The following is an 11,055-nucleotide window of genomic DNA, read 5'->3' on the forward strand; positions in this document are numbered from 1 at the left end:
GACAACTACATGCAAAACAATGAAATTGAACCACTTTCTTACACCAAAATGATTTTGAGTTTATTTTTTTATATGGTGTAAGAACAAAAAGAAAACACTAATTTGAAAAGATATTTGCACCCCTTTGTTCATCGCATTATTTACAATAGCCAACCTATCGAAGTAACCTATCAATAGATGACTGGATAGATAAAGGGTAGTATACACACACATACACACACACACACACAATGGAATATCACTCAGCCATAGAAAAGGATATAATCATGCCATTTGCAACAACAGGGGTGGGTCTAGAGGGTATTATGCTAAATGAAATAAGTCAGACTGAGAATGACAAATACCATATGATTTCACTCAAAGGCAGAATCTAAAAAACAAAAACAAATGAACAAACGAAATAGAAACAGACCTATAGATACAGAGAACAATCTGGAGACTACCAGAGGGTAGGAGAGTGTGGGAACAGGCAAAATAAGGAAAGATGAAAAGGTAGAAACTTCCAGTTATAAAATATTAAATCACAGGGATGTAATGTAAAGCATAAGAAATTTAGTTAATATTGTGGCAACTGTGTATGATTTAGCTAGATTTAGTGGTGATCGCTTCATAATGTAATATAACATTGAAGCACTGTGTTGGTATACCTGAAACTAATATAATAGTGTATGGCGTCTACACTTAAATAAAAAAAAAGTTTTTAATTGTTCATTAAATTATTAAAGTTGTTAAGTAGGTAATTGAAAGAGTAAAATAAAGGTCAACTATATTAGGGAGATAACAACTGCAGAAAGCAGTGACCGCCTTTAAGCTTAGGGAATACAGGAAAGAGGTTGAAACCTCTGACAGGGGAATTGCATGGCCAGTGCTGGGGTCTCTGAAGGGCACATTGAAGTTCATCTTGAGAAGGCTGGAAAAACTGAAAATTGCCACAGGAAGGACGCGCTGCTCCCAGATGGGAGAAGCACTGCTGAGGTGATGTTCACAGGGGCAGCAAGTAGACAGATCCTTTCTCCCTCCTCCAGCTCTGCAGTCTCCCTCTAGCGCCCCAACTGGAAAAGTCTATCTAGCATGGAGCCAGCTGACAAAGCATAATGTGGTTTGCAGAGTCCAGCCCTTGCAACACCAAGGGGAGCTTGAAAGTGTGGGTTTGGAGTTGAGAGACAATAGTTTAACAAAGGCACATCCACTGATTCAGATCTGCATTTTAGCAAGATCCCCAGGGGGTTCCATGCACATCAAGGTGTAGGAAATCCTGCTGCAGAGTCTGTCACTTCTTTTATCAATCCTGACTTTTAAACAAGTTACCTTAAACAAGTTAGAAGTTAGTAGCTTGGCGGCAACCCCCTACTTGCAAATAATCACAATGCCAATGGTGTATTATTGTGGTTTTACACGTCTTATCGTCTCATATGTCAAGGGAGAAAGAAATGAATTCAGGCTCTGTGTTCTCTTAAAAACTCAATATTTCCCTCTCTGTTTTCCCCTTCTAGTTCAAAGTATTACAAGCAAAAGCAAGTCGGGCATTCTTTTGTTTCTTAGTACTTCCTTAAATGGCTAAGTAAATCCAAAAACTTCAAGTGTGCAATTAATATCAACACACAAGAGCCCTCAAGGAGATTCTGGGTCCTTTAACTCACCAGGGGACCAGTAAGTCTGAGAACTGAGTATTTCTTTACCACACAGCCGCCTCAGCTTCTCTCCGGGAAAGAGGCTGGAGTGTCTCACTCCACCAGGCATCTGGCAATGTGCCTTGTTCACCACAAGAGATACCAGGTGGGAAAAGCATGGCGGCTCAGTGCCCACACACGGACGCAGCTGAAGAACATAACTGGTCCGCAAACGTCCTCCTCCAGAGTATCAGCATGTTCTCCATAAGCATCACCTTGGCATAGCCAGCACGTTCCCAGGACAGGGGGTTTATTGGTGACGTTCCTGGTACGCTTCTGCACCCAGTGGACATCCTTAGCTCTTATGCTTGGACTTCAATTGTGAAAGTCTAGCGTTTTTGAATTTATTTAAAGCTGAAGTATAATCGTTCCTAAAAACTGCCAATCTTTTTAATAAATGCATTAGAAAGTTATTTTAAATGGAATATATTCACACATGTGGGCAAGTGTAAACAACATATGCACACATATTCAATTTTACATAAATGGAATTTATAGTATGCTTTTATAGTGAGAACACAGCTCATATGAAAGTGTGAATGAAAACAAAATGACTTTTTTTTTCAAATGTGGGAAGATTCTTCATAGTTCCAAAATACATAAGATCAGAGTTCCATATATAGGTACATGTTCAGTTTTTATGTTCAAACATTATAAATTCTCTTTCAACTTTCGCATGAAGTAAAAAAATCAAGTAACACAAAAAGTGTCAAGTATTTTGATTCAAAGGTTCACATTTGTTGCAGGCTTGCCAAAATATTTTATTTATGAGATTGTTTTGTTTGTGTATAGGGTATTTTCTCACCTATTTTATCAACCATGGATTCTGAGATTTTAAGTTCTTTAAGACAATCCATGCGAAATTTAGGGATTATTCTGAATGTGGATGAGTAAAACTGACGAGTAAATATGCTGATAAAATATTATATGACATTCTTCAAAGAACAACAAAAAATTGTAATTCCTAATATCATGTATTTACTATGTAGAAACTAGAAGGCCAGATGTCTTACATTAAAAGGGGGGGGGAAACCCCAGTTTTAAATAATCTTATGAATTTATTCATGATTTTTGATAATTAATGAAATAAAATATGAGATTATAGATAAGAGGCTTCTGAAAATTTCATATCCTTAGGCAACTCTGACTCAATTGCTAGCAACATGTTATAGAAATCCTGCTCTTGAGTAAAAAAAAAAAATCACAGAAATTTAGAAACATTAAGAAAAGTTTAAGGAGATAGAGAAAACACATGAAAGCTATTTGATTTTTAAATTTCATTAAAATAAATAAAAAGTTACATGACAATTTCCAAGCAGTTAGCTATTTATGCAAAAATGATTTCAGGCATTAGAAACTATCATGAAAAGGGAGAAAGGTTTTTATCGTGTTATGTTTCAACTGAACTTGAACTATAACAGCTGAGATGCACCAGCTCCTTTTGGAATTTATCCTGGTTCATTGCAAAGTGCATATGGCAAAAACTGCATGTGGTGAGTCAAACTCAATTAAAATAAGACCAGAAAATTGATTTGAAATGGCAATTTAGTTGAACCAGAACTGGACCCAAATTATTTTGTTACTCTACCAATCAAAATCATTCCAAACTCCTATCTTCACTTTACTAAACTAAATAAGGCTATCATTACAATTGCATTTTGATGTTGAATCGTACAAAAGGCAAGATTAAATTAAGTAGCAATTTTCTGCTTCCTTTATGAGTTCGCTGCAATGTGTGAGGGCTTAACATTTTTTGCCTTTTCAGTCAAAATGAAAAATCAATTAATAATCCACAGCACAAGAGTTTGTAAAGGGTTGAGAAACAATGCATATCAGATATATGATTTGTAAATATTTTTCCCATTCCACAGGTTCCATTTGTTTTGTTTCATTTTGCTATAGAGTTGTAGGAGTTCCTTATATATTTTAGACATTAAAGGGGGGTTGTTAAATTATGTAAAGCTTCAGTTACACTAAATGAATATCCTTGTTCTGTCTCCACAGCTTTCCTTTTCCAGAATGTCATATGGTTGTAATTATGTAATACACAAACATTTTTGTATTAGTTCTTTTTCTTAGCAATATGCATTTCTATGTCTTTATTGCAGCTTGATAGCTCATTTCTTCCTATCACTAAACAATATTCTATTGTCTGGATATACCACAGTTTATATATACATTCATCTACTAAAGGACTTCTTAGTGCTTCTAAGTTTTGGTAACTATGACAAAAGCTGCTGTAAGTGTTCACATGCAGGTTTATATGTAGACATAAATTTTCAACTCGTTTGTGTAAATACTGAGGAGCACAATCGCTGAATCATATAACAGCATGTTTAATTTTCTAAGGAAACTGCCAACTACCTATCAAGGAGGCTGTATCATTTTGCATTCCTACCACCTGTCACTTCCTATCCTCACCAGCATTTGGTGTTATATGTTTTGGGTTTTAGCCATTCCGATCGGTATATAGTGGTATCTCATTGTTTTAATTGGCAATTTCCCAAATGACAAATGATATGTCATCTCCCTGTTTATCTTCTTTGTAAGTGTCTGTTCAGATCTTCTTCTCATTTTTAAAATTGGATTATTTTTTTTACTGAGTTTTAAGAGTTCTTTTTAAAGAAAACCAAAGTGGGAGGCATCATAATCCCAGACTTTACCTCTACTACAAAGCTGTAATCATCAAGACGGTATGGTATGGGCACAAAAACAGACACATAGACAAATGGAATAGAATAGAGAACCCAGGATTGGACCTACAAATGTATGGCCATTATCTTTTGGACGTTTATATAGCTTTTCATTTACCTCTAGGCCTATGATCCATTTTGAGTTAATTTTTATGAAACTCTGTGTCTAGAATCTTTTCTTTTTCCATATGTGGACATACATTGTTCCAGCACCATTTGTGAAAAATGTCCTTTCTCCATGGAATTGTCTATGTCAAGGATCAATTGACTATATTTGTGTGAGTCGATTTCTGGGCTCTCTGTTTCACTTACGTGTTTTCTATTCTTTCATCAACACTACAACTGTCTTGATTATATAGCTTTATAGTACATCTTTTTTTAATTAATTAATTAACTAATTAATTTGAGTACGGGCGCCTGGGTGGCTCAGTCGGTTAAGCGACCGACTTCGGCTCAGGTGCATGATCTTATGGTTGGTGGGTTCAAGCTACACATCAGGCTCTGTGCTGACAGCTCGGAGCAGGGAGCCTGCTTCAGATTCTGTGTCTCCCTCTCTCTCTGCCCCCTCCCCCACTCATGCTCTTCTCTCTCTCTCTCTCTGTCTCAAAAATAATAAATGTTCAAAAAATTATTATTTATTTGAGTATACTTGACGCTTTAATAGTAATTTTGAAGTTCAGATGTGTTAATCCTCCAACTTTGTTTATTTCCTTCAATATTTGACTGGCTATCCTGGGCCTTTAGCCTTTTTACATAAACATTATCATCAGTTTATCAATATCTACAAAATAACTTGCTAGGATGTCCAGTGGCCTTGCACTGGATCTATAGATCAACTCAGGAAAAGCAGACAACAATATTGAGTTTCCCAATCCATGTGTATGGAATATCTATTATTAAATCTCTTTTGTTTTTTTTTATCACAGTTTTACAGTTTTCCTCATATAGATGTTAGATATATCTTGTTATACCTATTTTTCTTTTCTTTTTTTTGTACTAATGTAAATGGTACTGTGTTTCAATTTCAAATTCCAATTGTTCATTGCTGCTATATAGGAAAGTAACTGCCTTTTGTGTATTAACTATGCATCTTATAAACTTGTTATAATTCCTTATTAGTTCTGGAAATTGTTTGTTATTCTGTAGGATTTTCTACATAGACAATCCTATCATCTACGAATCAGAACATTTTTTGTTTCTTCCTTCCTAAATGGTATTCTTTTTCTTTCTTTCTTTCTTTCTTCTTTCTTTCTTTCTTTTTTTTTTTTTTTCTTTTTCTTTCTTTCTTCTTTCTTTCTTTCTTTTTCTTTCTCTTCTTTCTTTTTTCTTTCTTTCTTTCTTTCTTTCTTTTTCTCTTTCTTTTTTCTTTTTCTTTTTTTTTCTTTCTTTTCTTCTTTTTTTTTCTTTCTTTCTTTCTTTTTCTTTCTTTTTTTTTTTTTGGACCTACTGGATTAACAAGGACTTACAGCACAATGTTAAATAGGAGTGGTGAGACATCCTTGCCTTACTCCTGAGCTTAGTGAGAAAGTATCTAATTCCTCACCACTAAGTATGATTTTTAGCTGTAGATTTTTCATAGATTTTTTTATCAAGTTAAAGATGTTCTATTCTCAGTTTGCTGAGATCTTGATTTACTTTAATTAATATTAGTATGTTCAGCATTAAACTCAGTAATATCTGTCTTAAAGCATGGTGGGCAATATATCATCTTTCCTTTTCTAACCTAAAACTTCTAAAATAAGAGTATGTCCAACATACATCATATTTTTAAATGAAGAAAAAAAATGATAATCCAAATAACTTCCAGTGGGTGTAGATAAGTAGCAATGGCATTTTCCAGTCTTGAATGAAAACTATATTTAAGCAAAATAACCCTCCAATTTTCTTGGTCAAAATCACTTCTTTAAACCATTATGTATACTAATGATTTTAAATTTTTGCCTATGACACTTAGCTATGTCTCCAATTACCTCAACACATATAATAATATTTTTAAACTACTATTATGTTCCCTCTAATTTTCCCAATACAATCATAGGTGCCATGTGCAATAAACATCCAAAGCAATTTTATAATTTTTATCATTGGCTCTGGATTGTTTACAGATACACTGTACATTATGCCAAACTTCTCCTTGAGACAATATCTGGACTGTTTCTGTTATGGTAAACCAACACTTGGGAAAGAATATACCACCACATGGATGGCAAGATTGAAAATTTCATGTGAAATTCCCACAATACTAACCACCAAGAAGAGCTCTCTAGAACAATAAACTACTCTTACATTTTATCCTCACAAAAGTAATTCATAAGTGTCCATAGAACACTTAAGAAATGCTTTACCACAGGCATTAAATACAAGAAACAGATTACAGGAATGAAAGCATGACATGTTTTATCAAAGTGAGGATATATTTCCAAAATTACTGACTTATCTAGCAATCCAAAGAAGGCTCAACCTTAGCTATTACCATCCATGAGATATCTAAGACCCCTTTGAGCATGTACTCATTTCTTGAATTTTCACAGTCAACAGAACTCTTGTTGCAGCTTGATAATACAGCCTACTACTATATTAAATTGCTAATCTCCCATAGAGATCCAATATGGATCTCAGATATTTTCTAATTTTTAAAGAGGGGGGAATTAAAACAAGTTGAAATGACAATATACATGGGTAGAAAAATGACTGAGTACAGATCAAGTTTACAATGAACCTGAGTTATGCAGAATGAATATAATCTTGCACAAGTGAAAACTAGTTTCTATCATTTTCTACCCTTCAAAGTCATCTCAGTAATTCCCCCCAAAACCTTCATATCTCAGAATTTCCTTCTAGTTATCCATTGTTTGTTTATTCTCTTCAGCTTAAATAAGGTGAAACCTGAGATTGCTTTTCACTGACCTTAAAACTTGGTAGTAGCCATCTGGCCTTACAAAGATGGGCAGGTCCCTGTATGTGAGCCAACATACATATTTTTACTTTGCTTAATATTCTGTCATGTTGTCAAATAATTCTAATATTTGAAAAGAATGGTCAAGAATAGTTATTTACTATGTTCTTTCATTGACTGTAATTTCTTTTATTTGACTTCATGGGCAACTGGTTGGTATAACTCCAAAGGATAACTTAGTTTTTTATTTATGGCAACCTGAAAACTAAAGTCCTCAAGAAACAAACATGATTTATAATGACGATAAAATGAGATATTGGGAAATAGGAACAAGTTATACACAATGAAGTTATGGTTCTCAAAGGTCACAATGCTGTAAGACTGATGGCCTCTAAATACCATTACTATGACTCAGAATGTGTCCTTTGAACAGCTGAACATTATGTTACAGTTAGGGTTAAAAGTTGGGAGCCTTCTATTATTTTACCCTCGGTTAGGCCTCAATTCTGCAGTGTGTATTCTTCAGGGGTACACATATCTCCAGACCTGCAAAGGGGCAAATGGAAGTAAGTGAAATCCTAGTAAAGAGTAAGAATATCTGGCTCAAACACTCAAAAGTTGTGTTAGTGTGAGCCAATTTTTTGGTTTTCATGACATTCATTGTTATATTATGGAAGCAATATGAATGCTAAAAGAAAAAAATAACTTGCACACCGGTTGTTATCAAACACAGACAGATTAGAAGGGGCCAAGTCTAATGGCAAGGGAGGCTGTGGCCACAATTCATGAAAGAGATGATGGTGAGTAGAACTAATGCAAGTCCACAAGTTTGGAGAACAGCGACAGACTGGAGATGTATTTAACTGGTAGTATCAACAGGAATTGACTTTTAATTGGGTGAGGTAGGGAAGGGCTAAGTATTGTTCCCGGGTGTCTGTCTTGGACAGTTATAAACTTAGGGTGTCTTTCTGTGGGAGAGTGAGCATAGGACATGGAATAGATTGGACAGTGGGATGGCAGAGGGATGAGAGTTAAAAGCAGTTGGTTTTATTATGCCTATAGAAAACCCATATGTGCAATTGGAAGCTGGATATATGGTCTGAGGTAGAAGGAGAAATGGTGTGAAAATAGTAATGGAGAGTGAGGATACCATTCCACCCCTTAGCCCTGAGTCTAAGGGGTTGGTTGGTAGGTGATATAATTCAAGGTAGAACCAAGTTTTATTTTATTTTATTTTATTTTATTTTATTTATTTATTTTTTATTTTTTTTCAATATATGAAGTTTATTGTCAAATTGGTTTCCATACAACACCCAGTGCTCATCCCAAAATGTGCCCTCCTCAATACCCATCACCCACCCTCCCCTCCCTCCCAACCCACCATCAACCCTCAGTTTATTCTCAGTTTTAAGAGTCTCTTCTGCTTTGGCTCTCTCCCACTCTAAACCTCTTTTTTTTTCCTTCCCCTCCCCCTGGGTTCTGTTAAGTTTCTCAGGATCCACATAAGAGTGAAACCATATGGTATCTGTCTTTCTCTGTATGGCTTATTCACTTAGCATCACACTCTTCCAGTTCCATCCATGTTGCTATAAAGGGCCATATTTCATTCTTTCTCATTGCCACATAGTACTCCATTGTGTATATAAACCACAATTTCTTTATCCATTCATCAGTGTGCTGGACATTTCGGCTCTTTCCATAATTTGGCTATTGTTGAGAGTGCTGCTATAAACATTGGGGTACAAGTGCCCCTATGCATCAGCAACTCCTGTATCCCTTGGGTAAATTCCCTAGCAGTGCTATTGCTGGGTCATAGGGTAGGTCTATCTTTAATTTTTTGAGGAACCTCCACACTGTTTCCAGAGTGGCCGCACCAATTTGCATTCCCACCAACAGCGCAAGAGGGTTCCTGTTTCTCCACGTCCTCGCCAGCATCTATAGCCTCCTGATTTGTTCATTTTGGCCACTCTGACTGGCGTGAGGTGATATCTGAGTGTGAACCAAGTTTTAATTAAGTAAAGGAGGTAAAGGAAGTCTTTAGAGAAGAAGTTGGGGATGTGGGGAGGTTGCTGTTATTAGAACTCTTTTGCTACAGCACAGGTATCAACATACCATAACTTCACGGACATCAACCACAGAGACCAGAAGCAGACAACTAACCCTTTCGTCTTTGCATTTACATTTGCTCTTTTGGAAATATTTGGCACTGTAGTTTTATAGCATTTATACTTTTATAGCATTAGTTTATGCAAAAACATAGTATTCAATTTTAAAAATGCAACCCAGACCTCTTCTTAGAAATTCATCACCTTTGGGGCATTGGGTGGCTCAGTAGGTTGAGTGTCCGACTCTTGATTTCGGTTCAGGTCATGATCCCAGGGAAGTGGGATCAAGCCCCATGTTAGGCTCCATGCTCAGGGCTTACGATTCCCTCTCTCTACCTCTACCCCTCTCCCCCCCACTTGTGTTCTCTCTCTCTCTCTCTCTCTCTCTCAAAAATAAAATAAATATAAATTTTAAATTTTAAATTTTATTTATTTATTTTTGAGAGAGAGAGAGAGAGAAAGAGATAGCACAAGCTGAGAAGGGACAGAGAGAGAGAGGGAGACACAGAATCTGAAGCAGGCTCTAGTCTCCGAGCTGTCAGCACAAAGCCCAACGCAGGGCTAGAACCCATGAACTGTGAGATCATGACCTGAGCTGAAGTCAGACACTTAACCGACTGAGTCACCCAGGCGCCCCCCAAAATAAAAATTTTTAAAAAGAATTCATCATCGTAGAGCTTGAAGAAACCTTAAATCACATAACTCCTTGAAACGACTTGCATTCAAGGCCATATTATTAAAGTACAGATTTCTATACCGTCCTAAGAATAAAATAGTTTTATTCATGTGCCATTGGAGATAAAAATAACGTCATCTTTGGGGCACCCGGGTGACTCAGTTGGTTAAGGTGCCAACTCTTGACTTTGGCTCAGGTCATGATCTCATAGATTGTGAGCCCCTCATCAGGTTCTGTGCTGACAGTGCAAAGCCTACTTGGATTCTCTCTCTGTGCCCCTACCCAACTCACGTGCACACACACTCTCTGTCTCTCTCTCAAAATAAATAAACTTAAAAAAGAATGTTTAAATAAAACAAAAATAAAAAATTTAAAAACTTCATATTTTGTAATATCTGGGAGGGGATCATCAATGTGGAAGGCAAGAAAGTTGCTTACATTTCTCTGACCTGACACTTTTTTTTTTCTTGACGGAATGCTTCACAAATTTGTAGGTTATCCTCATGCAGGACCATGCTAATCTTCTCTTTACAGTTCCAATTTTAGTATCTGTGCTGCTAAGTGAGCACTGAACTGGCACTTTTAGCTGTGTTACCTTTAGCAATTCACTTGATCCACAGACCTCCAGCTCCAAATATGGAGCTGAATTCGATCATTTCATAGATTCTGTTCAGCTAAAAATCTTGAGCCCACAAAAGGAACAGGCCCACAGAAACTTTCTTCTTTAGAACAGTGGCACAACAGGGAATTTAGCTCGATAAATTTTAGAATGCTAATTTGGATTTGAAAATTAGAAATTGATTTTGTTTATTCCTCCAAATATTTAACTTGTATATTCATAGATAAAATACTGTGACTCAGATACACTGAATGGTTCCTGGTAAAGACCAAAAAAAAAAAAAAGGGGGGGACAGAAAGAAATACAGAAAGATAGAAATGCATAAAGATATATCACACGTGTTAATGACATATAATTTTAAAATAATAAAACTATCATCCTCCTCCAGTCCAGCCA

General features: G+C 36.0%; 1 non-coding gene across 1 annotated transcript; it reads right to left on the bottom strand.

The window, feature by feature from the left end:
* Positions 1-10,504: 10,504 nt before the first annotated feature.
* LOC115515119 lies at positions 10,505-10,609 on the bottom strand. Its single transcript, XR_003969179.1, has one exon. It is a non-coding gene; the product is annotated as a U6 spliceosomal RNA (small nuclear RNA).
* Positions 10,610-11,055: the final 446 nt, after the last annotated feature.

This window comes from Lynx canadensis, chromosome B2 (assembly GCF_007474595.2).
Source record: "Lynx canadensis isolate LIC74 chromosome B2, mLynCan4.pri.v2, whole genome shotgun sequence".
NCBI lineage: Eukaryota > Metazoa > Chordata > Mammalia > Carnivora > Felidae > Lynx > Lynx canadensis.